Genomic DNA, 25,555 nt, shown 5'->3' on the forward strand with positions numbered 1-25,555 from the left:
TCCAAGATTAGGTAGGGCCTGAGTCTAGGTTAACATACAGTGATATCACTCCTATTCAAGTACTAAACATGCCAACCTGAAGTGTAAAACATCCCCTAGGTGTAGTTAAGGCATCAGTTAGGAGTGAACTGAACACTCATGTTATGGGCAATTAGACTTAAAATAAAGTGTGGACAGCAGTAACGTTACTTTTGAAATGTGATGCTGAGTGAGCACACAGGGGAATTAGCTCAAATGGTAGAGCGCTCGCTTAGCATGCGAGAGGTAGCGGGATCGATGCCCGCATTCTCCATTCTAAAATTTGCATACATTTTACTTTTTAACTTGTAATTGCCATGGTTGTTGCAGAGTAAGAACAGAAAAGTCACAGATGGCTTTCAAATTTGGTGTCATTATAACAACTAAAGTGGTTTAATCAAAAGTGTTTAGGTATTCTATAGCACGTGAGAGGAATTTGATTTCTTATGCAATCTCAAAATGAAAATTTCACACCTTCCATTTTCATTTCGTCTTATTTTACTTGACATTCTTTCCTCTGAAGGATGTATAAAAGTGAAGTTCCTTGCAAAACAAGAGCAGAGGAATATCCAGAAACGGTTTTCCTTAATAAAAAATGATGAGTCTGCATACCATGTTTAAGTGGGAGCCCGGCTAGCTCAGTCGGTAGAGCATGAGACTCTTAATCTCAGGGTCGTGGGTTCGAGCCCCACGTTGGGCGAAAACGAGTATTTTTTGCTGGATGATTGCATTGGCTCTCATAATATGGTGATTAATCTTGCATTAGACATGCACTAACTCCTAAAAATTGTATCTCCCTTGGTTACTCATTCATGAGAAATGTATCTCCAAGATTACGTAGGGCCTGAGTCTAGGTTAACATACAGTGATATCACTCCTATTCAAGTACTAAACATGCCAACCTGAAGTGTAAAACATCCCCTAGGTGTAGTTAAGGCATCAGTTAGGAGTGAACTGAACACTCATGTTATGGGCAATTAGACTTAAAATAAAGTGTGCACAGCAGTAACGTTACTTTTGAAATGTGATGCTGAGTGAGCACACAGGGGAATTAGCTCAAATGGTAGAGCGCTCGCTTAGCATACGAGAGGTAGCGGGATCGATGCCCGCATTCTCCATTCTAAAATTTGCATACATTTTACTTTTTAACTTGTAATTGCCATGGTTGTTGCAGAGTAAGAACAGAAAAGTCACAGATGGCTTTCAAATTTGGTGTCATTATAACAACTAAAGTGGTTTAATCAAAAGTGTTTAGGTATTTTTTGCTGGATGATTGCATTGGCTCTCATAATATGGTGATTAATCTTGCATTAGACATGCACTAACTCCTAAAAATTGTATCTCCCTTGGTTACTCATTCATGAGAAATGTATCTCCAAGATTAGGTAGGGCCTGAGTCTAGGTTAACATACAGTGATATCACTCCTATTCAAGTACTAAACATGCCAACCTGAAGTGTAAAACATCCCCTAGGTGTAGTTAAGGCATCAGTTAGGAGTGAACTGAACACTCATGTTATGGGCAATTAGACTTAAAATAAAGTGTGGACAGCAGTAACGTTACTTTTGAAATGTGATGCTGAGTGAGCACACAGGGGAATTAGCTCAAATGGTAGAGCGCTCGCTTAGCATGCGAGAGGTAGCGGGATCGATGCCCGCATTCTCCATTCTAAAATTTGCATACATTTTACTTTTTAACTTGTAATTGCCATGGTTGTTGCAGAGTAAGAACAGAAAAGTCACAGATGGCTTTCAAATTTGGTGTCATTATAACAACTAAAGTGGTTTAATCAAAAGTGTTTAGGTATTCTATAGCACGTGAGAGGAATTTGATTTCTTATGCAATCTCAAAATGAAAATTTCACACCTTCCATTTTCATTTCGTCTTATTTTACTTGACATTCTTTCCTCTGAAGGATGTATAAAAGTGAAGTTCCTTGCAAAACAAGAGCAGAGGAATATCCAGAAACGGTTTTCCTTAATAAAAAATGATGAGTCTGCATACCATATTTAAGTGGGAGCCCGGCTAGCTCAGTCGGTAGAGCTATGAGACTCTTAATCTCAGGGTCGTGGGTTCGAGCCCCACGTTGGGCGAAAACGAGTATTTTTTGCTGGATGATAGCATTGGCTCTCATAATATGGTGATTAATCTTGCATTAGACATGCACTAACTCCTAAAAATTGTATCTCCCTTGGTTACTCATTCATGAGAAATGTATCTCCAAGATTAGGTAGGGCCTGAGTCTAGGTTAACATACAGTGATATCACTCCTATTCAAGTACTAAACATGCCAACCTGAAGTGTAAAACATCCCCTAGGTGTAGTTAAGGCATCAGTTAGGAGTGAACTGAACACTCATGTTATGGGCAATTAGACTTAAAATAAAGTGTGGACAGCAGTAACGTTACTTTTGAAATGTGATGCTGAGTGAGCACACAGGGGAATTAGCTCAAATGGTAGAGCGCTCGCTTAGCATGCGAGAGGTAGCGGGATTGATGCCCGCATTCTCCATTCTAAAATTTGCATACATTTTACTTTTTAACTTGTAATTGCCATGGTTGTTGCAGAGTAAGAACAGAAAAGTCACAGATGGCTTTCAAATTTGGTGTCATTATAACAACTAAAGTGGTTTAATCAAAAGTGTTTAGGTATTCTATAGCACGTGAGAGGAATTTGATTTCTTATGCAATCTCAAAATGAAAATTTCACACCTTCCATTTTCATTTCGTCTTATTTTACTTGACATTCTTTCCTCTGAAGGATGTATAAAAGTGAAGTTCCTTGCAAAACAAGAGCAGAGGAATATCCAGAAACGGTTTTCCTTAATAAAAAATGATGAGTCTGCATACCATGTTTAAGTGGGAGCCCGGCTAGCTCAGTCGGTAGAGCATGAGACTCTTAATCTCAGGGTCGTGGGTTCGAGCCCCACGTTGGGCGAAAACGAGTATTTTTTGCTGGATGATTGCATTGGCTCTCATAATATGGTGATTAATCTTGCATTAGACATGCACTAACTCCTAAAAATTGTATCTCCCTTGGTTACTCATTCATGAGAAATGTATCTCCAAGATTACGTAGGGCCTGAGTCTAGGTTAACATACAGTGATATCACTCCTATTCAAGTACTAAACATGCCAACCTGAAGTGTAAAACATCCCCTAGGTGTAGTTAAGGCATCAGTTAGGAGTGAACTGAACACTCATGTTATGGGCAATTAGACTTAAAATAAAGTGTGCACAGCAGTAACGTTACTTTTGAAATGTGATGCTGAGTGAGCACACAGGGGAATTAGCTCAAATGGTAGAGCGCTCGCTTAGCATACGAGAGGTAGCGGGATCGATGCCCGCATTCTCCATTCTAAAATTTGCATACATTTTACTTTTTAACTTGTAATTGCCATGGTTGTTGCAGAGTAAGAACAGAAAAGTCACAGATGGCTTTCAAATTTGGTGTCATTATAACAACTAAAGTGGTTTAATCAAAAGTGTTTAGGTATTTTTTGCTGGATGATTGCATTGGCTCTCATAATATGGTGATTAATCTTGCATTAGACATGCACTAACTCCTAAAAATTGTATCTCCCTTGGTTACTCATTCATGAGAAATGTATCTCCAAGATTAGGTAGGGCCTGAGTCTAGGTTAACATACAGTGATATCACTCCTATTCAAGTACTAAACATGCCAACCTGAAGTGTAAAACATCCCCTAGGTGTAGTTAAGGCATCAGTTAGGAGTGAACTGAACACTCATGTTATGGGCAATTAGACTTAAAATAAAGTGTGGACAGCAGTAACGTTACTTTTGAAATGTGATGCTGAGTGAGCACCCAGGGGAATTAGCTCAAATGGTAGAGCGCTCGCTTAGCATGCGAGAGGTAGCGGGATCGATGCCCGCATTCTCCATTCTAAAATTTGCATACATTTTACTTTTTAACTTGTAATTGCCATGGTTGTTGCAGAGTAAGAACAGAAAAGTCACAGATGGCTTTCAAATTTGGTGTCATTATAACAACTAAAGTGGTTTAATCAAAAGTGTTTAGGTATTCTATAGCACGTGAGAGGAATTTGATTTCTTATGCAATCTCAAAATGAAAATTTCACACCTTCCATTTTCATTTCGTCTTATTTTACTTGACATTCTTTCCTCTGAAGGATGTATAAAAGTGAAGTTCCTTGCAAAACAAGAGCAGAGGAATATCCAGAAACGGTTTTCCTTAATAAAAAATGATGAGTCTGCATACCATATTTAAGTGGGAGCCCGGCTAGCTCAGTCGGTAGAGCTATGAGACTCTTAATCTCAGGGTCGTGGGTTCGAGCCCCACGTTGGGCGAAAACGAGTATTTTTTGCTGGATGATAGCATTGGCTCTCATAATATGGTGATTAATCTTGCATTAGACATGCACTAACTCCTAAAAATTGTATCTCCCTTGGTTACTCATTCATGAGAAATGTATCTCCAAGATTAGGTAGGGCCTGAGTCTAGGTTAACATACAGTGATATCACTCCTATTCAAGTACTAAACATGCCAACCTGAAGTGTAAAACATCCCCTAGGTGTAGTTAAGGCATCAGTTAGGAGTGAACTGAACACTCATGTTATGGGCAATTAGACTTAAAATAAAGTGTGGACAGCAGTAACGTTACTTTTGAAATGTGATGCTGAGTGAGCACACAGGGGAATTAGCTCAAATGGTAGAGCGCTCGCTTAGCATGCGAGAGGTAGCGGGATTGATGCCCGCATTCTCCATTCTAAAATTTGCATACATTTTACTTTTTAACTTGTAATTGCCATGGTTGTTGCAGAGTAAGAACAGAAAAGTCACAGATGGCTTTCAAATTTGGTGTCATTATAACAACTAAAGTGGTTTAATCAAAAGTGTTTAGGTATTCTATAGCACGTGAGAGGAATTTGATTTCTTATGCAATCTCAAAATGAAAATTTCACACCTTCCATTTTCATTTCGTCTTATTTTACTTGACATTCTTTCCTCTGAAGGATGTATAAAAGTGAAGTTCCTTGCAAAACAAGAGCAGAGGAATATCCAGAAACGGTTTTCCTTAATAAAAAATGATGAGTCTGCATACCATGTTTAAGTGGGAGCCCGGCTAGCTCAGTCGGTAGAGCATGAGACTCTTAATCTCAGGGTCGTGGGTTCGAGCCCCACGTTGGGCGAAAACGAGTATTTTTTGCTGGATGATTGCATTGGCTCTCATAATATGGTGATTAATCTTGCATTAGACATGCACTAACTCCTAAAAATTGTATCTCCCTTGGTTACTCATTCATGAGAAATGTATCTCCAAGATTACGTAGGGCCTGAGTCTAGGTTAACATACAGTGATATCACTCCTATTCAAGTACTAAACATGCCAACCTGAAGTGTAAAACATCCCCTAGGTGTAGTTAAGGCATCAGTTAGGAGTGAACTGAACACTCATGTTATGGGCAATTAGACTTAAAATAAAGTGTGGACAGCAGTAACGTTACTTTTGAAATGTGATGCTGAGTGAGCACACAGGTTAATTAGCTCAAATGGTAGAGCGCTCGCTTAGCATGCGAGAGGTAGCGGGATCGATGCCCGCATTCTCCATTCTAAAATTTGCATACATTTTACTTTTTAACTTGTAATTGCCATGGTTGTTGCAGAGTAAGAACAGAAAAGTCACAGATGGCTTTCAAATTTGGTGTCATTATAACAACTAAAGTGGTTTAATCAAAAGTGTTTAGGTATTTTTTGCTGGATGATTGCATTGGCTCTCATAATATGGTGATTAATCTTGCATTAGACATGCACTAACTCCTAAAAATTGTATCTCCCTTGGTTACTCATTCATGAGAAATGTATCTCCAAGATTAGGTAGGGCCTGAGTCTAGGTTAACATACAGTGATATCACTCCTATTCAAGTACTAAACATGCCAACCTGAAGTGTAAAACATCCCCTAGGTGTAGTTAAGGCATCAGTTAGGAGTGAACTGAACACTCATGTTATGGGCAATTAGACTTAAAATAAAGTGTGGACAGCAGTAACGTTACTTTTGAAATGTGATGCTGAGTGAGCACACAGGGGAATTAGCTCAAATGGTAGAGCGCTCGCTTAGCATGCGAGAGGTAGCGGGATCGATGCCCGCATTCTCCATTCTAAAATTTGCATACATTTTACTTTTTAACTTGTAATTGCCATGGTTGTTGCAGAGTAAGAACAGAAAAGTCACAGATGGCTTTCAAATTTGGTGTCATTATAACAACTAAAGTGGTTTAATCAAAAGTGTTTAGGTATTCTATAGCACGTGAGAGGAATTTGATTTCTTATGCAATCTCAAAATGAAAATTTCACACCTTCCATTTTCATTTCGTCTTATTTTACTTGACATTCTTTCCTCTGAAGGATGTATAAAAGTGAAGTTCCTTGCAAAACAAGAGCAGAGGAATATCCAGAAACGGTTTTCCTTAATAAAAAATGATGAGTCTGCATACCATATTTAAGTGGGAGCCCGGCTAGCTCAGTCGGTAGAGCTATGAGACTCTTAATCTCAGGGTCGTGGGTTCGAGCCCCACGTTGGGCGAAAACGAGTATTTTTTGCTGGATGATAGCATTGGCTCTCATAATATGGTGATTAATCTTGCATTAGACATGCACTAACTCCTAAAAATTGTATCTCCCTTGGTTACTCATTCATGAGAAATGTATCTCCAAGATTAGGTAGGGCCTGAGTCTAGGTTAACATACAGTGATATCACTCCTATTCAAGTACTAAACATGCCAACCTGAAGTGTAAAACATCCCCTAGGTGTAGTTAAGGCATCAGTTAGGAGTGAACTGAACACTCATGTTATGGGCAATTAGACTTAAAATAAAGTGTGGACAGCAGTAACGTTACTTTTGAAATGTGATGCTGAGTGAGCACACAGGGGAATTAGCTCAAATGGTAGAGCGCTCGCTTAGCATGCGAGAGGTAGCGGGATTGATGCCCGCATTCTCCATTCTAAAATTTGCATACATTTTACTTTTTAACTTGTAATTGCCATGGTTGTTGCAGAGTAAGAACAGAAAAGTCACAGATGGCTTTCAAATTTGGTGTCATTATAACAACTAAAGTGGTTTAATCAAAAGTGTTTAGGTATTCTATAGCACGTGAGAGGAATTTGATTTCTTATGCAATCTCAAAATGAAAATTTCACACCTTCCATTTTCATTTCGTCTTATTTTACTTGACATTCTTTCCTCTGAAGGATGTATAAAAGTGAAGTTCCTTGCAAAACAAGAGCAGAGGAATATCCAGAAACGGTTTTCCTTAATAAAAAATGATGAGTCTGCATACCATGTTTAAGTGGGAGCCCGGCTAGCTCAGTCGGTAGAGCATGAGACTCTTAATCTCAGGGTCGTGGGTTCGAGCCCCACGTTGGGCGAAAACGAGTATTTTTTGCTGGATGATTGCATTGGCTCTCATAATATGGTGATTAATCTTGCATTAGACATGCACTAACTCCTAAAAATTGTATCTCCCTTGGTTACTCATTCATGAGAAATGTATCTCCAAGATTACGTAGGGCCTGAGTCTAGGTTAACATACAGTGATATCACTCCTATTCAAGTACTAAACATGCCAACCTGAAGTGTAAAACATCCCCTAGGTGTAGTTAAGGCATCAGTTAGGAGTGAACTGAACACTCATGTTATGGGCAATTAGACTTAAAATAAAGTGTGGACAGCAGTAACGTTACTTTTGAAATGTGATGCTGAGTGAGCACACAGGTTAATTAGCTCAAATGGTAGAGCGCTCGCTTAGCATGCGAGAGGTAGCGGGATCGATGCCCGCATTCTCCATTCTAAAATTTGCATACATTTTACTTTTTAACTTGTAATTGCCATGGTTGTTGCAGAGTAAGAACAGAAAAGTCACAGATGGCTTTCAAATTTGGTGTCATTATAACAACTAAAGTGGTTTAATCAAAAGTGTTTAGGTATTCTATAGCACGTGAGAGGAATTTGATTTCTTATGCAATCTCAAAATGAAAATTTCACACCTTCCATTTTCATTTCGTCTTATTTTACTTGACATTCTTTCCTCTGAAGGATGTATAAAAGTGAAGTTCCTTGCAAAACAAGAGCAGAGGAATATCCAGAAACGGTTTTCCTTAATAAAAAATGATGAGTCTGCATACCATATTTAAGTGGGAGCCCGGCTAGCTCAGTCGGTAGAGCATGAGACTCTTAATCTCAGGGTCGTGGGTTCGAGCCCCACGTTGGGCGAAAACGAGTATTTTTTGCTGGATGATTGCATTGGCTCTCATAATATGGTGATTAATCTTGCATTAGACATGCACTAACTCCTAAAAATTGTATCTCCCTTGGTTACTCATTCATGAGAAATGTATCTCCAAGATTAGGTAGGGCCTGAGTCTAGGTTAACATACAGTGATATCACTCCTATTCAAGTACTAAACATGCCAACCTGAAGTGTAAAACATCCCCTAGGTGTAGTTAAGGCATCAGTTAGGAGTGAACTGAACACTCATGTTATGGGCAATTAGACTTAAAATAAAGTGTGGACAGCAGTAACGTTACTTTTGAAATGTGATGCTGAGTGAGCACACAGGGGAATTAGCTCAAATGGTAGAGCGCTCGCTTAGCATACGAGAGGTAGCGGGATCGATGCCCGCATTCTCCATTCTAAAATTTGCATACATTTTACTTTTTAACTTGTAATTGCCATGGTTGTTGCAGAGTAAGAACAGAAAAGTCACAGATGGCTTTCAAATTTGGTGTCATTATAACAACTAAAGTGGTTTAATCAAAAGTGTTTAGGTATTCTATAGCACGTGAGAGGAATTTGATTTCTTATGCAATCTCAAAATGAAAATTTCACACCTTCCATTTTCATTTCGTCTTATTTTACTTGACATTCTTTCCTCTGAAGGATGTATAAAAGTGAAGTTCCTTGCAAAACAAGAGCAGAGGAATATCCAGAAACGGTTTTCCTTAATAAAAAAAGATGAGTCTGCATACCATATTTAAGTGGGAGCCCGGCTAGCTCAGTCGGTAGAGCATGAGACTCTTAATCTCAGGGTCGTGGGTTCGAGCCCCACGTTGGGCGAAAACGAGTATATTTTGCTGGATGATTGCATTGGCTCTCATAATATGGTGATTAATCTTGCATTAGACATGCACTAACTCCTAAAAATTGTATCTCCCTTGGTTACTCATTCATGAGAAATGTATCTCCAAGATTAGGTAGGGCCTGAGTCTAGGTTAACATACAGTGATATCACTCCTATTCAAGTACTAAACATGCCAACCTGAAGTGTAAAACATCCCCTAGGTGTAGTTAAGGCATCAGTTAGGAGTGAACTGAACACTCATGTTATGGCCAATTAGACTTAAAATAAAGTGTGGACAGCAGTAACGTTACTTTTGAAATGTGATGCTGAGTGAGCACACAGGGGAATTAGCTCAAATGGTAGAGCGCTCGCTTAGCATGCGAGAGGTAGCGGGATCGATGCCCGCATTCTCCATTCTAAAATTTGCATACATTTTACTTTTTAACTTGTAATTGCCATGGTTGTTGCAGAGTAAGAACAGAAAAGTCACAGATGGCTTTCAAATTTGGTGTCATTATAACAACTAAAGTGGTTTAATCAAAAGTGTTTAGGTATTCTATAGCACGTGAGAGGAATTTGATTTCTTATGCAATCTCAAAATGAAAATTTCACACCTTCCATTTTCATTTCGTCTTATTTTACTTGACATTCTTTCCTCTGAAGGATGTATAAAAGTGAAGTTCCTTGCAAAACAAGAGCAGAGGAATATCCAGAAACGGTTTTCCTTAATAAAAAATGATGAGTCTGCATACCATATTTAAGTGGGAGCCCGGCTAGCTCAGTCGGTAGAGCTATGAGACTCTTAATCTCAGGGTCGTGGGTTCGAGGCCCACGTTGGGCGAAAACGAGTATTTTTTGCTGGATGATAGCATTGGCTCTCATAATATGGTGATTAATCTTGCATTAGACATGCACTAACTCCTAAAAATTGTATCTCCCTTGGTTACTCATTCATGAGAAATGTATCTCCAAGATTAGGTAGGGCCTGAGTCTAGGTTAACATACAGTGATATCACTCCTATTCAAGTACTAAACATGCCAACCTGAAGTGTAAAACATCCCCTAGGTGTAGTTAAGGCATCAGTTAGGAGTGAACTGAACACTCATGTTATGGGCAATTAGACTTAAAATAAAGTGTGGACAGCAGTAACGTTACTTTTGAAATGTGATGCTGAGTGAGCACACAGGGGAATTAGCTCAAATGGTAGAGCGCTCGCTTAGCATGCGAGAGGTAGCGGGATCGATGCCCGCATTCTCCATTCTAAAATTTGCATACATTTTACTTTTTAACTTGTAATTGCCATGGTTGTTGCAGAGTAAGAACAGAAAAGTCACAGATGGCTTTCAAATTTGGTGTCATTATAACAACTAAAGTGGTTTAATCAAAAGTGTTTAGGTATTCTATAGCACGTGAGAGGAATTTGATTTCTTATGCAATCTCAAAATGAAAATTTCACACCTTCCATTTTCATTTCGTCTTATTTTACTTGACATTCTTTCCTCTGAAGGATGTATAAAAGTGAAGTTCCTTGCAAAACAAGAGCAGAGGAATATCCAGAAACGGTTTTCCTTAATAAAAAATGATGAGTCTGCATACCATGTTTAAGTGGGAGCCCGGCTAGCTCAGTCGGTAGAGCATGAGACTCTTAATCTCAGGGTCGTGGGTTCGAGCCCCACGTTGGGCGAAAACGAGTATTTTTTGCTGGATGATTGCATTGGCTCTCATAATATGGTGATTAATCTTGCATTAGACATGCACTAACTCCTAAAAATTGTATCTCACTTGGTTACTCATTCATGAGAAATGTATCTCCAAGATTACGTAGGGCCTGAGTCTAGGTTAACATACAGTGATATCACTCCTATTCAAGTACTAAACATGCCAACCTGAAGTGTAAAACATCCCCTAGGTGTAGTTAAGGCATCAGTTAGGAGTGAACTGAACACTCATGTTATGGGCAATTAGACTTAAAATAAAGTGTGGACAGCAGTAACGTTACTTTTGAAATGTGATGCTGAGTGAGCACACAGGGGAATTAGCTCAAATGGTAGAGCGCTCGCTTAGCATGCGAGAGGTAGCGGGATCGATGCCCGCATTCTCCATTCTAAAATTTGCATACATTTTACTTTTTAACTTGTAATTGCCATGGTTGTTGCAGAGTAAGAACAGAAAAGTCACAGATGGCTTTCAAATTTGGTGTCATTATAACAACTAAAGTGGTTTAATCAAAAGTGTTTAGGTATTCTATAGCACGTGAGAGGAATTTGATTTCTTATGCAATCTCAAAATGAAAATTTCACACCTTCCATTTTCATTTCGTCTTATTTTACTTGACATTCTTTCCTCTGAAGGATGTATAAAAGTGAAGTTCCTTGCAAAACAAGAGCAGAGGAATATCCAGAAACGGTTTTCCTTAATAAAAAATGATGAGTCTGCATACCATATTTAAGTGGGAGCCCGGCTAGCTCAGTCGGTAGAGCATGAGACTCTTAATCTCAGGGTCGTGGGTTCGAGCCCCACGTTGGGCGAAAACGAGTATTTTTTGCTGGATGATTGCATTGGCTCTCATAATATGGTGATTAATCTTGCATTAGACATGCACTAACTCCTAAAAATTGTATCTCCCTTGGTTACTCATTCATGAGAAATGTATCTCCAAGATTAGGTAGGGCCTGAGTCTAGGTTAACATACAGTGATATCACTCCTATTCAAGTACTAAACATGCCAACCTGAAGTGTAAAACATCCCCTAGGTGTAGTTAAGGCATCAGTTAGGAGTGAACTGAACACTCATGTTATGGCCAATTAGACTTAAAATAAAGTGTGGACAGCAGTAACGTTACTTTTGAAATGTGATGCTGAGTGAGCACACAGGGGAATTAGCTCAAATGGTAGAGCGCTCGCTTAGCATGCGAGAGGTAGCGGGATCGATGCCCGCATTCTCCATTCTAAAATTTGCATACATTTTACTTTTTAACTTGTAATTGCCATGGTTGTTGCAGAGTAAGAACAGAAAAGTCACAGATGGCTTTCAAATTTGGTGTCATTATAACAACTAAAGTGGTTTAATCAAAAGTGTTTAGGTATTCTATAGCACGTGAGAGGAATTTGATTTCTTATGCAATCTCAAAATGAAAATTTCACACCTTCCATTTTCATTTCGTCTTATTTTACTTGACATTCTTTCCTCTGAAGGATGTATAAAAGTGAAGTTCCTTGCAAAACAAGAGCAGAGGAATATCCAGAAACGGTTTTCCTTAATAAAAAATGATGAGTCTGCATACCATATTTAAGTGGGAGCCCGGCTAGCTCAGTCGGTAGAGTTATGAGACTCTTAATCTCAGGGTCGTGGGTTCGAGCCCCACGTTGGGCGAAAACGAGTATTTTTTGCTGGATGATAGCATTGGCTCTCATAATATGGTGATTAATCTTGCATTAGACATGCACTAACTCCTAAAAATTGTATCTCCCTTGGTTACTCATTCATGAGAAATGTATCTCCAAGATTAGGTAGGGCCTGAGTCTAGGTTAACATACAGTGATATCACTCCTATTCAAGTACTAAACATGCCAACCTGAATTGTAAAACATCCCCTAGGTGTAGTTAAGGCATCAGTTAGGAGTGAACTGAACACTCATGTTATGGGCAATTAGACTTAAAATAAAGTGTGGACAGCAGTAACGTTACTTTTGAAATGTGATGCTGAGTGAGCACACAGGGGAATTAGCTCAAATGGTAGAGCGCTCGCTTAGCATGCGAGAGGTAGCGGGATCGATGCCCGCATTCTCCATTCTAAAATTTGCATACATTTTACTTTTTAACTTGTAATTGCCATAGTTGTTGCAGAGTAAGAACAGAAAAGTCACAGATGGCTTTCAAATTTGGTGTCATTATAACAACTAAAGTGGTTTAATCAAAAGTGTTTAGGTATTCTATAGCACGTGAGAGGAATTTGATTTCTTATGCAATCTCAAAATGAAAATTTCACACCTTCCATTTTCATTTCGTCTTATTTTACTTGACATTCTTTCCTCTGAAGGATGTATAAAAGTGAAGTTCCTTGCAAAACAAGAGCAGAGGAATATCCAGAAACGGTTTTCCTTAATAAAAAATGATGAGTCTGCATACCATGTTTAAGTGGGAGCCCGGCTAGCTCAGTCGGTAGAGCATGAGACTCTTAATCTCAGGGTTGTGGGTTCGAGCCCCACGTTGGGCGAAAACGAGTATTTTTTGCTGGATGATTGCATTGGCTCTCATAATATGGTGATTAATCTTGCATTAGACATGCACTAACTCCTAAAAATTGTATCTCCCTTGGTTACTCATTCATGAGAAATGTATCTCCAAGATTACGTAGGGCCTGAGTCTAGGTTAACATACAGTGATATCACTCCTATTCAAGTACTAAACATGCCAACCTGAAGTGTAAAACATCCCCTAGGTGTAGTTAAGGCATCAGTTAGGAGTGAACTGAACACTCATGTTATGGGCAATTACACTTAAAATAAAGTGTGGACAGCAGTAACGTTACTTTTGAAATGTGATGCTGAGTGAGCACACAGGGGAATTAGCTCAAATGGTAGAGCGCTCGCTTAGCATACGAGAGGTAGCGGGATCGATGCCCGCATTCTCCATTCTAAAATTTGCATACATTTTACTTTTTAACTTGTAATTGCCATGGTTGTTGCAGAGTAAGAACAGAAAAGTCACAGATGGCTTTCAAATTTGGTGTCATTATAACAACTAAAGTGGTTTAATCAAAAGTGTTTAGGTATTTTTTGCTGGATGATTGCATTGGCTCTCATAATATGGTGATTAATCTTGCATTAGACATGCACTAACTCCTAAAAATTGTATCTCCCTTGGTTACTCATTCATGAGAAATGTATCTCCAAGATTAGGTAGGGCCTGAGTCTAGGTTAACATACAGTGATATCACTCCTATTCAAGTACTAAACATGCCAACCTGAAGTGTAAAACATCCCCTAGGTGTAGTTAAGGCATCAGTTAGGAGTGAACTGAACACTCATGTTATGGGCAATTAGACTTAAAATAAAGTGTGGACAGCAGTAACGTTACTTTTGAAATGTGATGCTGAGTGAGCACACAGGGGAATTAGCTCAAATGGTAGAGCGCTCGCTTAGCATGCGAGAGGTAGCGGGATCGATGCCCGCATTCTCCATTCTAAAATTTGCATACATTTTACTTTTTAACTTGTAATTGCCATGGTTGTTGCAGAGTAAGAACAGAAAAGTCACAGATGGCTTTCAAATTTGGTGTCATTATAACAACTAAAGTGGTTTAATCAAAAGTGTTTAGGTATTCTATAGCACGTGAGAGGAATTTGATTTCTTATGCAATCTCAAAATGAAAATTTCACACCTTCCATTTTCATTTCGTCTTATTTTACTTGACATTCTTTCCTCTGAAGGATGTATAAAAGTGAAGTTCCTTGCAAAACAAGAGCAGAGGAATATCCAGAAACGGTTTTCCTTAATAAAAAATGATGAGTCTGCATACCATATTTAAGTGGGAGCCCGGCTAGCTCAGTCGGTAGAGTTATGAGACTCTTAATCTCAGGGTCGTGGGTTCGAGCCCCACGTTGGGCGAAAACGAGTATTTTTTGCTGGATGATAGCATTGGCTCTCATAATATGGTGATTAATCTTGCATTAGACATGCACTAACTCCTAAAAATTGTATCTCCCTTGGTTACTCATTCATGAGAAATGTATCTCCAAGATTAGGTAGGGCCTGAGTCTAGGTTAACATACAGTGATATCACTCCTATTCAAGTACTAAACATGCCAACCTGAAGTGTAAAACATCCCCTAGGTGTAGTTAAGGCATCAGTTAGGAGTGAACTGAACACTCATGTTATGGGCAATTAGACTTAAAATAAAGTGTGGACAGCAGTAACGTTACTTTTGAAATGTGATGCTGAGTGAGCACACAGGGGAATTAGCTCAAATGGTAGAGCGCTCGCTTAGCATGCGAGAGGTAGCGGGATCGATGCCCGCATTCTCCATTCTAAAATTTGCATACATTTTACTTTTTAACTTGTAATTGCCATGGTTGTTGCAGAGTAAGAACAGAAAAGTCACAGATGGCTTTCAAATTTGGTGTCATTATAACAACTAAAGTGGTTTAATCAAAAGTGTTTAGGTATTCTATAGCACGTGAGAGGAATTTGATTTCTTATGCAATCTCAAAATGAAAATTTCACACCTTCCATTTTCATTTCGTCTTATTTTACTTGACATTCTTTCCTCTGAAGGATGTATAAAAGTGAAGTTCCTTGCAAAACAAGAGCAGAGGAATATCCAGAAACGGTTTTCCTTAATAAAAAATGATGAGTCTGCATACCATGTTTAAGTGGGAGCCCGGCTAGCTCAGTCGGTAGAGCATGAGACTCTTAATCTCAGGGTCGTGGGTTCGAGCCCCACGTTGGGCGAAAACGAGTATTTTTTGCTGGATGATTGCATTGGCTCTCATAATATGGTGATTAATCTTGCATTAGACATGCACTAACTCCTAAAAATTGTATCTCCCTTGGTTACTCATTCATGAGAAATGTATCTCCAAGATTACGTAGGGCCTGAGTCTAGGTTAACATACAGTGATATCACTCCTATTCAAGTACTAAACATGCCAACCTGAAGTGTAAAACATCCCCTAGGTGTAGTTAAGGCATCAGTTAGGAGTGAACTGAACACTCATGTTATGGGCAATTAGACTTAAAATAAAGTGTGCACAGCAGTAACGTTACTTTTGAAATGTGATGCTGAGTGAGCACACAGGGGAATTAGCTCAAATGGTAGAGCGCTCGCTTAGCATACGAGAGGTAGCGGGATCGATGCCCGCATTCTCCATTCTAAAATTTGCATACATTTTACTTTTTAACTTGTAATTGCCATGGTTGTTGCAGAGTAAGAACAGAAAAGTCACAGATGGCTTTCAAATTTGGTGTCATTATAACAACTAAAGTGGTTTAATCAAAAGTGTTTAGGTATTTTTTGCTGGATGATTGCATTGGCTCTCATAATATGGTGATTAATCTTGCATTAGACATGCACTAACTCCTAAAAATTGTATCTCCCTTGGTTACTCATTCATGAGAAATGTATCTCCAAGATTAGGTAGGGCCTGAGTCTAGGTTAACATACAGTGATATCACTCCTATTCAAGTACTAAACATGCCAACCTGAAGTGTAAAACATCCCCTAGGTGTAGTTAAGGCATCAGTTAGGAGTGAACTGAACACTCATGTTATGGGCAATTAGACTTAAAATAAAGTGTGGACAGCAGTAACGTTACTTTTGAAATGTGATGCTGAGTGAGCACACAGGGGAATTAGCTCAAATGGTAGAGCGCTCGCTTAGCATGCGAGAGGTAGCGGGATCGATGCCCGCATTCTCCATTCTAAAATTTGCATACATTTTACTTTTTAACTTGTAATTGCCATGGTTGTTGCAGAGTAAGAACAGAAAAGTCACAGATGGCTTTCAAATTTGGTGTCATTATAACAACTAAAGTGGTTTAATCAAAAGTGTTTAGGTATTCTATAGCACGTGAGAGGAATTTGATTTCTTATGCAATCTCAAAATGAAAATTTCACACCTTCCATTTTCATTTCGTCTTATTTTACTTGACATTCTTTCCTCTGAAGGATGTATAAAAGTGAAGTTCCTTGCAAAACAAGAGCAGAGGAATATCCAGAAACGGTTTTCCTTAATAAAAAATGATGAGTCTGCATACCATATTTAAGTGGGAGCCCGGCTAGCTCAGTCGGTAGAGCTATGAGACTCTTAATCTCAGGGTCGTGGGTTCGAGGCCCACGTTGGGCGAAAACGAGTATTTTTTGCTGGATGATAGCATTGGCTCTCATAATATGGTGATTAATCTTGCATTAGACATGCACTAACTCCTAAAAATTGTATCTCCCTTGGTTACTCATTCATGAGAAATGTATCTCCAAGATTAGGTAGGGCCTGAGTCTAGGTTAACATACAGTGATATCACTCCTATTCAAGTACTAAACATGCCAACCTGAAGTGTAAAACATCCCCTAGGTGTAGTTAAGGCATCAGTTAGGAGTGAACTGAACACTCATGTTATGGGCAATTAGACTTAAAATAAAGTGTGGACAGCAGTAACGTTACTTTTGAAATGTGATGCTGAGTGAGCACACAGGGGAATTAGCTCAAATGGTAGAGCGCTCGCTTAGCATGCGAGAGGTAGCGGGATCGATGCCCGCATTCTCCATTCTAAAATTTGCATACATTTTACTTTTTAACTTGTAATTGCCATGGTTGTTGCAGAGTAAGAACAGAAAAGTCACAGATGGCTTTCAAATTTGGTGTCATTATAACAACTAAAGTGGTTTAATCAAAAGTGTTTAGGTATTCTATAGCACGTGAGAGGAATTTGATTTCTTATGCAATCTCAAAATGAAAATTTCACACCTTCCATTTTCATTTCGTCTTATTTTACTTGACATTCTTTCCTCTGAAGGATGTATAAAAGTGAAGTTCCTTGCAAAACAAGAGCAGAGGAATATCCAGAAACGGTTTTCCTTAATAAAAAATGATGAGTCTGCATACCATGTTTAAGTGGGAGCCCGGCTAGCTCAGTCGGTAGAGCATGAGACTCTTAATCTCAGGGTCGTGGGTTCGAGCCCCACGTTGGGCGAAAACGAGTATTTTTTGCTGGATGATTGCATTGGCTCTCATAATATGGTGATTAATCTTGCATTAGACATGCACTAACTCCTAAAAATTGTATCTCCCTTGGTTACTCATTCATGAGAAATGTATCTCCAAGATTACGTAGGGCCTGAGTCTAGGTTAACATACAGTGATATCACTCCTATTCAAGTACTAAACATGCCAACCTGAAGTGTAAAACATCCCCTAGGTGTAGTTAAGGCATCAGTTAGGAGTGAACTGAACACTCATGTTATGGGCAATTAGACTTAAAATAAAGTGTGGACAGCAGTAACGTTACTTTTGAAATGTGATGCTGAGTGAGCACACAGGGGAATTAGCTCAAATGGTAGAGCGCTCGCTTAGCATGCGAGAGGTAGCGGGATCGATGCCCGCATTCTCCATTCTAAAATTTGCATACATTTTACTTTTTAACTTGTAATTGCCATGGTTGTTGCAGAGTAAGAACAGAAAAGTCACAGATGGCTTTCAAATTTGGTGTCATTATAACAACTAAAGTGGTTTAATCAAAAGTGTTTAGGTATTCTATAGCACGTGAGAGGAATTTGATTTCTTATGCAATCTCAAAATGAAAATTTCACACCTTCCATTTTCATTTCGTCTTATTTTACTTGACATTCTTTCCTCTGAAGGATGTATAAAAGTGAAGTTCCTTGCAAAACAAGAGCAGAGGAATATCCAGAAACGGTTTTCCTTAATAAAAAATGATGAGTCTGCATACCATATTTAAGTGGGAGCCCGGCTAGCTCAGTCGGTAGAGCATGAGACTCTTAATCTCAGGGTCGTGGGTTCGAGCCCCACGTTGGGCGAAAACGAGTATTTTTTGCTGGATGATTGCATTGGCTCTCATAATATGGTGATTAATCTTGCATTAGACATGCACTAACTCCTAAAAATTGTATCTCCCTTGGTTACTCATTCATGAGAAATGTATCTCCAAGATTAGGTAGGGCCTGAGTCTAGGTTAACATACAGTGATATCACTCCTATTCAAGTACTAAACATGCCAACCTGAAGTGTAAAACATCCCCTAGGTGTAGTTAAGGCATCAGTTAGGAGTGAACTGAACACTCATGTTATGGGCAATTAGACTTAAAATAAAGTGTGGACAGCAGTAACGTTACTTTTGAAATGTGATGCTGAGTGAGCACACAGGGGAATTAGCTCAAATGGTAGAGCGCTCGCTTAGCATACGAGAGGTAGCGGGATCGATGCCCGCATTCTCCATTCTAAAATTTGCATACATTTTACTTTTTAACTTGTAATTGCCATGGTTGTTGCAGAGTAAGAACAGAAAAGTCACAGATGGCTTTCAAATTTGGTGTCATTATAACAACTAAAGTGGTTTAATCAAAAGTGTTTAGGTATTCTATAGCACGTGAGAGGAATTTGATTTCTTATGCAATCTCAAAATGAAAATTTCACACCTTCCATTTTCATTTCGTCTTATTTTACTTGACATTCTTTCCTCTGAAGGATGTATAAAAGTGAAGTTCCTTGCAAAACAAGAGCAGAGGAATATCCAGAAACGGTTTTCCTTAATAAAAAAAGATGAGTCTGCATACCATATTTAAGTGGGAGCCCGGCTAGCTCAGTCGGTAGAGCATGAGACTCTTAATCTCAGGGTCGTGGGTTCGAGCCCCACGTTGGGCGAAAACGAGTATTTTTTGCTGGATGATTGCATTGGCTCTCATAATATGGTGATTAATCTTGCATTAGACATGCACTAACTCCTAAAAATTGTATCTCCCTTGGTTACTCATTCATGAGAAATGTATCTCCAAGATTAGGTAGGGCCTGAGTCTAGGTTAACATACAGTGATATCACTCCTATTCAAGTACTAAACATGCCAACCTGAAGTGTAAAACATCCCCTAGGTGTAGTTAAGGCATCAGTTAGGAGTGAACTGAACACTCATGTTATGGCCAATTAGACTTAAAATAAAGTGTGGACAGCAGTAACGTTACTTTTGAAATGTGATGCTGAGTGAGCACACAGGGGAATTAGCTCAAATGGTAGAGCGCTCGCTTAGCATGCGAGAGGTAGCGGGATCGATGCCCGCATTCTCCATTCTAAAATTTGCATACATTTTACTTTTTAACTTGTAATTGCCATGGTTGTTGCAGAGTAAGAACAGAAAAGTCACAGATGGCTTTCAAATTTGGTGTCATTATAACAACTAAAGTGGTTTAATCAAAAGTGTTTAGGTATTCTATAGCACGTGAGAGGAATTTGATTTCTTATGCAATCTCAAAATGAAAATTTCACACCTTCCATTTTCATTTCGTCTTATTTTACTTGACATTCTTTCCTCTGAAGGATGTATAAAAGTGAAGTTCCTTGCAAAACAAGAGCAGAGGAATATCCAGAAACGGTTTTCCTTAATAAAAAATGATGAGTCTGCATACCATATTTAAGTGGGAGCCCGGCTAGCTCAGTCGGTAGAGTTATGAGACTCTTAATCTCAGGGTCGTGGGTTCGAGCCCCACGTTGGGCGAAAACGAGTATTTTTTGCTGGATGATAGCATTGGCTCTCATAATATGGTGATTAATCTTGCATTAGACATGCACTAACTCCTAAAAATTGTATCTCCCTTGGTTACTCATTCATGAGAAATGTATCTCCAAGATTAGGTAGGGCCTGAGTCTAGGTTAACATACAGTGATATCACTCCTATTCAAGTACTAAACATGCCAACCTGAAGTGTAAAACATCCCCTAGGTGTAGTTAAGGCATCAGTTAGGAGTGAACTGAACACTCATGTTATGGGCAATTAGACTTAAAATAAAGTGTGGACAGCAGTAACGTTACTTTTGAAATGTGATGCTGAGTGAGCACACAGGGGAATTAGCTCAAATGGTAGAGCGCTCGCTTAGCATGCGAGAGGTAGCGGGATCGATGCCCGCATTCTCCATTCTAAAATTTGCATACATTTTACTTTTTAACTTGTAATTGCCATAGTTGTTGCAGAGTAAGAACAGAAAAGTCACAGATGGCTTTCAAATTTGGTGTCATTATAACAACTAAAGTGGTTTAATCAAAAGTGTTTAGGTATTCTATAGCACGTGAGAGGAATTTGATTTCTTATGCAATCTCAAAATGAAAATTTCACACCTTCCATTTTCATTTCGTCTTATTTTACTTGACATTCTTTCCTCTGAAGGATGTATAAAAGTGAAGTTCCTTGCAAAACAAGAGCAGAGGAATATCCAGAAACGGTTTTCCTTAATAAAAAATGATGAGTCTGCATACCATGTTTAAGTGGGAGCCCGGCTAGCTCAGTCGGTAGAGCATGAGACTCTTAATCTCAGGGTTGTGGGTTCGAGCCCCACGTTGGGCGAAAACGAGTATTTTTTGCTGGATGATTGCATTGGCTCTCATAATATGGTGATTAATCTTGCATTAGACATGCACTAACTCCTAAAAATTGTATCTCCCTTGGTTACTCATTCATGAGAAATGTATCTCCAAGATTACGTAGGGCCTGAGTCTAGGTTAACATACAGTGATATCACTCCTATTCAAGTACTAAACATGCCAACCTGAAGTGTAAAACATCCCCTAGGTGTAGTTAAGGCATCAGTTAGGAGTGAACTGAACACTCATGTTATGGGCAATTACACTTAAAATAAAGTGTGGACAGCAGTAACGTTACTTTTGAAATGTGATGCTGAGTGAGCACACAGGGGAATTAGCTCAAATGGTAGAGCGCTCGCTTAGCATACGAGAGGTAGCGGGATCGATGCCCGCATTCTCCATTCTAAAATTTGCATACATTTTACTTTTTAACTTGTAATTGCCATGGTTGTTGCAGAGTAAGAACAGAAAAGTCACAGATGGCTTTCAAATTTGGTGTCATTATAACAACTAAAGTGGTTTAATCAAAAGTGTTTAGGTATTTTTTGCTGGATGATTGCATTGGCTCTCATAATATGGTGATTAATCTTGCATTAGACATGCACTAACTCCTAAAAATTGTATCTCCCTTGGTTACTCATTCATGAGAAATGTATCTCCAAGATTAGGTAGGGCCTGAGTCTAGGTTAACATACAGTGATATCACTCCTATTCAAGTACTAAACATGCCAACCTGAAGTGTAAAACATCCCCTAGGTGTAGTTAAGGCATCAGTTAGGAGTGAACTGAACACTCATGTTATGGGCAATTAGACTTAAAATAAAGTGTGGACAGCAGTAACGTTACTTTTGAAATGTGATGCTGAGTGAGCATACAGGGGAATTAGCTCAAATGGTAGAGCGCTCGCTTAGCATGCGAGAGGTAGCGGGATCGATGCCCGCATTCTCCATTCTAAAATTTGCATACATTTTACTTTTTAACTTGTAATTGCCATGGTTGTTGCAGAGTAAGAACAGAAAAGTCACAGATGGCTTTCAAATTTGGTGTCATTATAACAACTAAAGTGGTTTAATCAAAAGTGTTTAGGTATTCTATAGCACGTGAGAGGAATTTGATTTCTTATGCAATCTCAAAATGAAAATTTCACACCTTCCATTTTCATTTCGTCTTATTTTACTTGACATTCTTTCCTCTGAAGGATGTATAAAAGTGAAGTTCCTTGCAAAACAAGAGCAGAGGAATATCCAGAAACGGTTTTCCTTAATAAAAAAAGATGAGTCTGCATACCATATTTAAGTGGGAGCCCGGCTAGCTCAGTCGGTAGAGCATGAGACTCTTAATCTCAGGGTCGTGGGTTCGAGCCCCACGTTGGGCGAAAACGAGTATTTTTTGCTGGATGATTGCATTGGCTCTCATAATATGGTGATTAATCTTGCATTAGACATGCACTAACTCCTAAAAATTGTATCTCCCTTGGTTACTCATTCATGAGAAATGTATCTCCAAGATTAGGTAGGGCCTGAGTCTAGGTTAACATACAGTGATATCACTCCTATTCAAGTACTAAACATGCCAACCTGAAGTGTAAAACATCCCCTAGGTGTAGTTAAGGCATCAGTTAGGAGTGAACTGAACACTCATGTTATGGCCAATTAGACTTAAAATAAAGTGTGGACAGCAGTAACGTTACTTTTGAAATGTGATGCTGAGTGAGCACACAGGGGAATTAGCTCAAATGGTAGAGCGCTCGCTTAGCATGCGAGAGGTAGCGGGATCGATGCCCGCATTCTCCATTCTAAAATTTGCATACATTTTACTTTTTAACTTGTAATTGCCATGGTTGTTGCAGAGTAAGAACAGAAAAGTCACAGATGGCTTTCAAATTTGGTGTCATTATAACAACTAAAGTGGTTTAATCAAAAGTGTTTAGGTATTCTATAGCAAGTGAGAGGAATTTGATTTCTTATGCAATCTCAAAATGAAAATTTCACACCTTCCATTTTCATTTCGTCTTATTTTACTTGACATTCTTTCCTCTGAAGGATGTATAAAAGTGAAGTTCCTTGCAAAACAAGAGCAGAGGAATATCCAGAAACGGTTTTCCTTAATAAAAAATGATGAGTCTGCATACCATGTTTAAGTGGGAGCCCGGCTAGCTCAGTCGGTAGAGCATGAGACTCTTAATCTCAGGGTTGTGGGTTCGAGCCCCACGTTGGGCGAAAACGAGTATTTTTTGCTGGATGATTGCATTGGCTCTCATAATATGGTGATTAATCTTGCATTAGACATGCACTAACTCCTAAAAATTGTATCTCCCTTGGTTACTCATTCATGAGAAATGTATCTCCAAGATTACGTAGGGCCTGAGTCTAGGTTAACATACAGTGATATCATTCCTATTCAAGTACTAAACATGCCAACCTGAAGTGTAAAACATCCCCTAGGTGTAGTTAAGGCATCAGTTAGGAGTGAACTGAACACTCATGTTATGGGCAATTACACTTAAAATAAAGTGTGGACAGCAGTAACGTTACTTTTGAAATGTGATGCTGAGTGAGCACACAGGGGAATTAGCTCAAATGGTAGAGCGCTCGCTTAGCATACGAGAGGTAGCGGGATCGATGCCCGCATTCTCCATTCTAAAATTTGCATACATTTTACTTTTTAACTTGTAATTGCCATGGTTGTTGCAGAGTAAGAACAGAAAAGTCACAGATGGCTTTCAAATTTGGTGTCATTATAACAACTAAAGTGGTTTAATCAAAAGTGTTTAGGTATTTTTTGCTGGATGATTGCATTGGCTCTCATAATATGGTGATTAATCTTGCATTAGACATGCACTAACTCCTAAAAATTGTATCTCCCTTGGTTACTCATTCATGAGAAATGTATCTCCAAGATTAGGTAGGGCCTGAGTCTAGGTTAACATACAGTGATATCACTCCTATTCAAGTACTAAACATGCCAACCTGAAGTGTAAAACATCCCCTAGGTGTAGTTAAGGCATCAGTTAGGAGTGAACTGAACACTCATGTTATGGGCAATTAGACTTAAAATAAAGTGTGGACAGCAGTAACGTTACTTTTGAAATGTGATGCTGAGTGAGCACACAGGGGAATTAGCTCAAATGGTAGAGCGCTCGCTTAGCATGCGAGAGGTAGCGGGATCGATGCCCGCATTCTCCATTCTAAAATTTGCATACATTTTACTTTTTAACTTGTAATTGCCATGGTTGTTGCAGAGTAAGAACAGAAAAGTCACAGATGGCTTTCAAATTTGGTGTCATTATAACAACTAAAGTGGTTTAATCAAAAGTGTTTAGGTATTCTATAGCACGTGAGAGGAATTTGATTTCTTATGCAATCTCAAAATGAAAATTTCACACCTTCCATTTTCATTTCGTCTTATTTTACTTGACATTCTTTCCTCTGAAGGATGTATAAAAGTGAAGTTCCTTGCAAAACAAGAGCAGAGGAATATCCAGAAACGGTTTTCCTTAATAAAAAATGATGAGTCTGCATACCATATTTAATTGGGAGCCCGGCTAGCTCAGTCGGTAGAGCTATGAGACTCTTAATCTCAGGGTCGTGGGTTCGAGCCCCACGTTGGGCGAAAACGAGTATTTTTTGCTGGATGATAGCATTGGCTCTCATAATATGGTGATTAATCTTGCATTAGACATGCACTAACTCCTAAAAATTGTATCTCCCTTGGTTACTCATTCATGAGAAATGTATCTCCAAGATTAGGTAGGGCCTGAGTCTAGGTTAACATACAGTGATATCACTCCTATTCAAGTACTAAACATGCCAACCTGAAGTGTAAAACATCCCCTAGGTGTAGTTAAGGCATCAGTTAGGAGTGAACTGAACACTCATGTTATGGGCAATTAGACTTAAAATAAAGTGTGGACAGCAGTAACGTTACTTTTGAAATGTGATGCTGAGTGAGCACACAGGGGAATTAGCTCAAATGGTAGAGCGCTCGCTTAGCATGCGAGAGGTAGCGGGATCGATGCCCGCATTCTCCATTCTAAAATTTGCATACATTTTACTTTTTAACTTGTAATTGCCATGGTTGTTGCAGAGTAAGAACAGAAAAGTCACAGATGGCTTTCAAATTTGGTGTCATTATAACAACTAAAGTGGTTTAATCAAAAGTGTTTAGGTATTCTATAGCACGTGAGAGGAATTTGATTTCTTATGCAATCTCAAAATGAAAATTTCACACCTTCCATTTTCATTTCGTCTTATTTTACTTGACATTCTTTCCTCTGAAGGATGTATAAAAGTGAAGTTCCTTGCAAAACAAGAGCAGAGGAATATCCAGAAACGGTTTTCCTTAATAA

The 25,555-nt window shown here is 38.9% G+C and overlaps 33 non-coding genes across 33 annotated transcripts; all 33 read left to right on the forward strand.

The window, feature by feature from the left end:
• Nucleotides 1-219: 219 nt before the first annotated feature.
• Nucleotides 220-292, forward strand: TRNAA-AGC (transfer RNA alanine (anticodon AGC)). Its single transcript has one exon. It is a non-coding gene; the product is annotated as a tRNA-Ala (tRNA).
• Nucleotides 293-645: 353 nt separating this feature from the next.
• Nucleotides 646-718, forward strand: TRNAK-CUU (transfer RNA lysine (anticodon CUU)). The gene has a single exon. It is a non-coding gene; the product is annotated as a tRNA-Lys (tRNA).
• An 893-nt stretch (nucleotides 719-1,611) lies between these two features.
• On the forward strand, nucleotides 1,612-1,684 carry TRNAA-AGC (transfer RNA alanine (anticodon AGC)). Its single transcript has one exon. It is a non-coding gene; the product is annotated as a tRNA-Ala (tRNA).
• A 1,198-nt stretch (nucleotides 1,685-2,882) lies between these two features.
• Nucleotides 2,883-2,955, forward strand: TRNAK-CUU (transfer RNA lysine (anticodon CUU)). Its single transcript has one exon. It is a non-coding gene; the product is annotated as a tRNA-Lys (tRNA).
• An 893-nt stretch (nucleotides 2,956-3,848) lies between these two features.
• Nucleotides 3,849-3,921, forward strand: TRNAA-AGC (transfer RNA alanine (anticodon AGC)). Its single transcript has one exon. It is a non-coding gene; the product is annotated as a tRNA-Ala (tRNA).
• A 1,198-nt stretch (nucleotides 3,922-5,119) lies between these two features.
• Nucleotides 5,120-5,192, forward strand: TRNAK-CUU (transfer RNA lysine (anticodon CUU)). The gene has a single exon. It is a non-coding gene; the product is annotated as a tRNA-Lys (tRNA).
• Nucleotides 5,193-6,085: 893 nt separating this feature from the next.
• On the forward strand, nucleotides 6,086-6,158 carry TRNAA-AGC (transfer RNA alanine (anticodon AGC)). The gene has a single exon. It is a non-coding gene; the product is annotated as a tRNA-Ala (tRNA).
• Nucleotides 6,159-7,356: 1,198 nt separating this feature from the next.
• Nucleotides 7,357-7,429, forward strand: TRNAK-CUU (transfer RNA lysine (anticodon CUU)). The gene has a single exon. It is a non-coding gene; the product is annotated as a tRNA-Lys (tRNA).
• A 771-nt stretch (nucleotides 7,430-8,200) lies between these two features.
• Nucleotides 8,201-8,273, forward strand: TRNAK-CUU (transfer RNA lysine (anticodon CUU)). The gene has a single exon. It is a non-coding gene; the product is annotated as a tRNA-Lys (tRNA).
• Nucleotides 8,274-9,044: 771 nt separating this feature from the next.
• TRNAK-CUU (transfer RNA lysine (anticodon CUU)) lies at nucleotides 9,045-9,117 on the forward strand. Its single transcript has one exon. It is a non-coding gene; the product is annotated as a tRNA-Lys (tRNA).
• A 345-nt stretch (nucleotides 9,118-9,462) lies between these two features.
• TRNAA-AGC (transfer RNA alanine (anticodon AGC)) lies at nucleotides 9,463-9,535 on the forward strand. The gene has a single exon. It is a non-coding gene; the product is annotated as a tRNA-Ala (tRNA).
• A 772-nt stretch (nucleotides 9,536-10,307) lies between these two features.
• Nucleotides 10,308-10,380, forward strand: TRNAA-AGC (transfer RNA alanine (anticodon AGC)). The gene has a single exon. It is a non-coding gene; the product is annotated as a tRNA-Ala (tRNA).
• Nucleotides 10,381-10,733: 353 nt separating this feature from the next.
• TRNAK-CUU (transfer RNA lysine (anticodon CUU)) lies at nucleotides 10,734-10,806 on the forward strand. The gene has a single exon. It is a non-coding gene; the product is annotated as a tRNA-Lys (tRNA).
• Nucleotides 10,807-11,151: 345 nt separating this feature from the next.
• Nucleotides 11,152-11,224, forward strand: TRNAA-AGC (transfer RNA alanine (anticodon AGC)). Its single transcript has one exon. It is a non-coding gene; the product is annotated as a tRNA-Ala (tRNA).
• A 353-nt stretch (nucleotides 11,225-11,577) lies between these two features.
• On the forward strand, nucleotides 11,578-11,650 carry TRNAK-CUU (transfer RNA lysine (anticodon CUU)). Its single transcript has one exon. It is a non-coding gene; the product is annotated as a tRNA-Lys (tRNA).
• A 345-nt stretch (nucleotides 11,651-11,995) lies between these two features.
• TRNAA-AGC (transfer RNA alanine (anticodon AGC)) lies at nucleotides 11,996-12,068 on the forward strand. Its single transcript has one exon. It is a non-coding gene; the product is annotated as a tRNA-Ala (tRNA).
• A 772-nt stretch (nucleotides 12,069-12,840) lies between these two features.
• On the forward strand, nucleotides 12,841-12,913 carry TRNAA-AGC (transfer RNA alanine (anticodon AGC)). The gene has a single exon. It is a non-coding gene; the product is annotated as a tRNA-Ala (tRNA).
• Nucleotides 12,914-14,232: 1,319 nt separating this feature from the next.
• On the forward strand, nucleotides 14,233-14,305 carry TRNAA-AGC (transfer RNA alanine (anticodon AGC)). Its single transcript has one exon. It is a non-coding gene; the product is annotated as a tRNA-Ala (tRNA).
• Nucleotides 14,306-15,077: 772 nt separating this feature from the next.
• On the forward strand, nucleotides 15,078-15,150 carry TRNAA-AGC (transfer RNA alanine (anticodon AGC)). The gene has a single exon. It is a non-coding gene; the product is annotated as a tRNA-Ala (tRNA).
• Nucleotides 15,151-15,503: 353 nt separating this feature from the next.
• On the forward strand, nucleotides 15,504-15,576 carry TRNAK-CUU (transfer RNA lysine (anticodon CUU)). Its single transcript has one exon. It is a non-coding gene; the product is annotated as a tRNA-Lys (tRNA).
• An 893-nt stretch (nucleotides 15,577-16,469) lies between these two features.
• On the forward strand, nucleotides 16,470-16,542 carry TRNAA-AGC (transfer RNA alanine (anticodon AGC)). Its single transcript has one exon. It is a non-coding gene; the product is annotated as a tRNA-Ala (tRNA).
• A 772-nt stretch (nucleotides 16,543-17,314) lies between these two features.
• TRNAA-AGC (transfer RNA alanine (anticodon AGC)) lies at nucleotides 17,315-17,387 on the forward strand. Its single transcript has one exon. It is a non-coding gene; the product is annotated as a tRNA-Ala (tRNA).
• A 353-nt stretch (nucleotides 17,388-17,740) lies between these two features.
• On the forward strand, nucleotides 17,741-17,813 carry TRNAK-CUU (transfer RNA lysine (anticodon CUU)). The gene has a single exon. It is a non-coding gene; the product is annotated as a tRNA-Lys (tRNA).
• A 345-nt stretch (nucleotides 17,814-18,158) lies between these two features.
• On the forward strand, nucleotides 18,159-18,231 carry TRNAA-AGC (transfer RNA alanine (anticodon AGC)). The gene has a single exon. It is a non-coding gene; the product is annotated as a tRNA-Ala (tRNA).
• A 353-nt stretch (nucleotides 18,232-18,584) lies between these two features.
• Nucleotides 18,585-18,657, forward strand: TRNAK-CUU (transfer RNA lysine (anticodon CUU)). Its single transcript has one exon. It is a non-coding gene; the product is annotated as a tRNA-Lys (tRNA).
• Nucleotides 18,658-19,428: 771 nt separating this feature from the next.
• TRNAK-CUU (transfer RNA lysine (anticodon CUU)) lies at nucleotides 19,429-19,501 on the forward strand. The gene has a single exon. It is a non-coding gene; the product is annotated as a tRNA-Lys (tRNA).
• A 345-nt stretch (nucleotides 19,502-19,846) lies between these two features.
• On the forward strand, nucleotides 19,847-19,919 carry TRNAA-AGC (transfer RNA alanine (anticodon AGC)). Its single transcript has one exon. It is a non-coding gene; the product is annotated as a tRNA-Ala (tRNA).
• A 772-nt stretch (nucleotides 19,920-20,691) lies between these two features.
• TRNAA-AGC (transfer RNA alanine (anticodon AGC)) lies at nucleotides 20,692-20,764 on the forward strand. The gene has a single exon. It is a non-coding gene; the product is annotated as a tRNA-Ala (tRNA).
• A 1,319-nt stretch (nucleotides 20,765-22,083) lies between these two features.
• On the forward strand, nucleotides 22,084-22,156 carry TRNAA-AGC (transfer RNA alanine (anticodon AGC)). The gene has a single exon. It is a non-coding gene; the product is annotated as a tRNA-Ala (tRNA).
• A 353-nt stretch (nucleotides 22,157-22,509) lies between these two features.
• Nucleotides 22,510-22,582, forward strand: TRNAK-CUU (transfer RNA lysine (anticodon CUU)). The gene has a single exon. It is a non-coding gene; the product is annotated as a tRNA-Lys (tRNA).
• A 345-nt stretch (nucleotides 22,583-22,927) lies between these two features.
• On the forward strand, nucleotides 22,928-23,000 carry TRNAA-AGC (transfer RNA alanine (anticodon AGC)). Its single transcript has one exon. It is a non-coding gene; the product is annotated as a tRNA-Ala (tRNA).
• A 1,319-nt stretch (nucleotides 23,001-24,319) lies between these two features.
• Nucleotides 24,320-24,392, forward strand: TRNAA-AGC (transfer RNA alanine (anticodon AGC)). Its single transcript has one exon. It is a non-coding gene; the product is annotated as a tRNA-Ala (tRNA).
• A 772-nt stretch (nucleotides 24,393-25,164) lies between these two features.
• On the forward strand, nucleotides 25,165-25,237 carry TRNAA-AGC (transfer RNA alanine (anticodon AGC)). Its single transcript has one exon. It is a non-coding gene; the product is annotated as a tRNA-Ala (tRNA).
• The last annotated feature ends 318 nt before the right edge of the window (nucleotides 25,238-25,555 follow it).

The sequence above is a fragment of the Triturus cristatus genome, chromosome 4_1, assembly GCF_964204655.1.
Source record: "Triturus cristatus chromosome 4_1, aTriCri1.1, whole genome shotgun sequence".
In the NCBI taxonomy this organism is placed as follows: domain Eukaryota; kingdom Metazoa; phylum Chordata; class Amphibia; order Caudata; family Salamandridae; genus Triturus; species Triturus cristatus.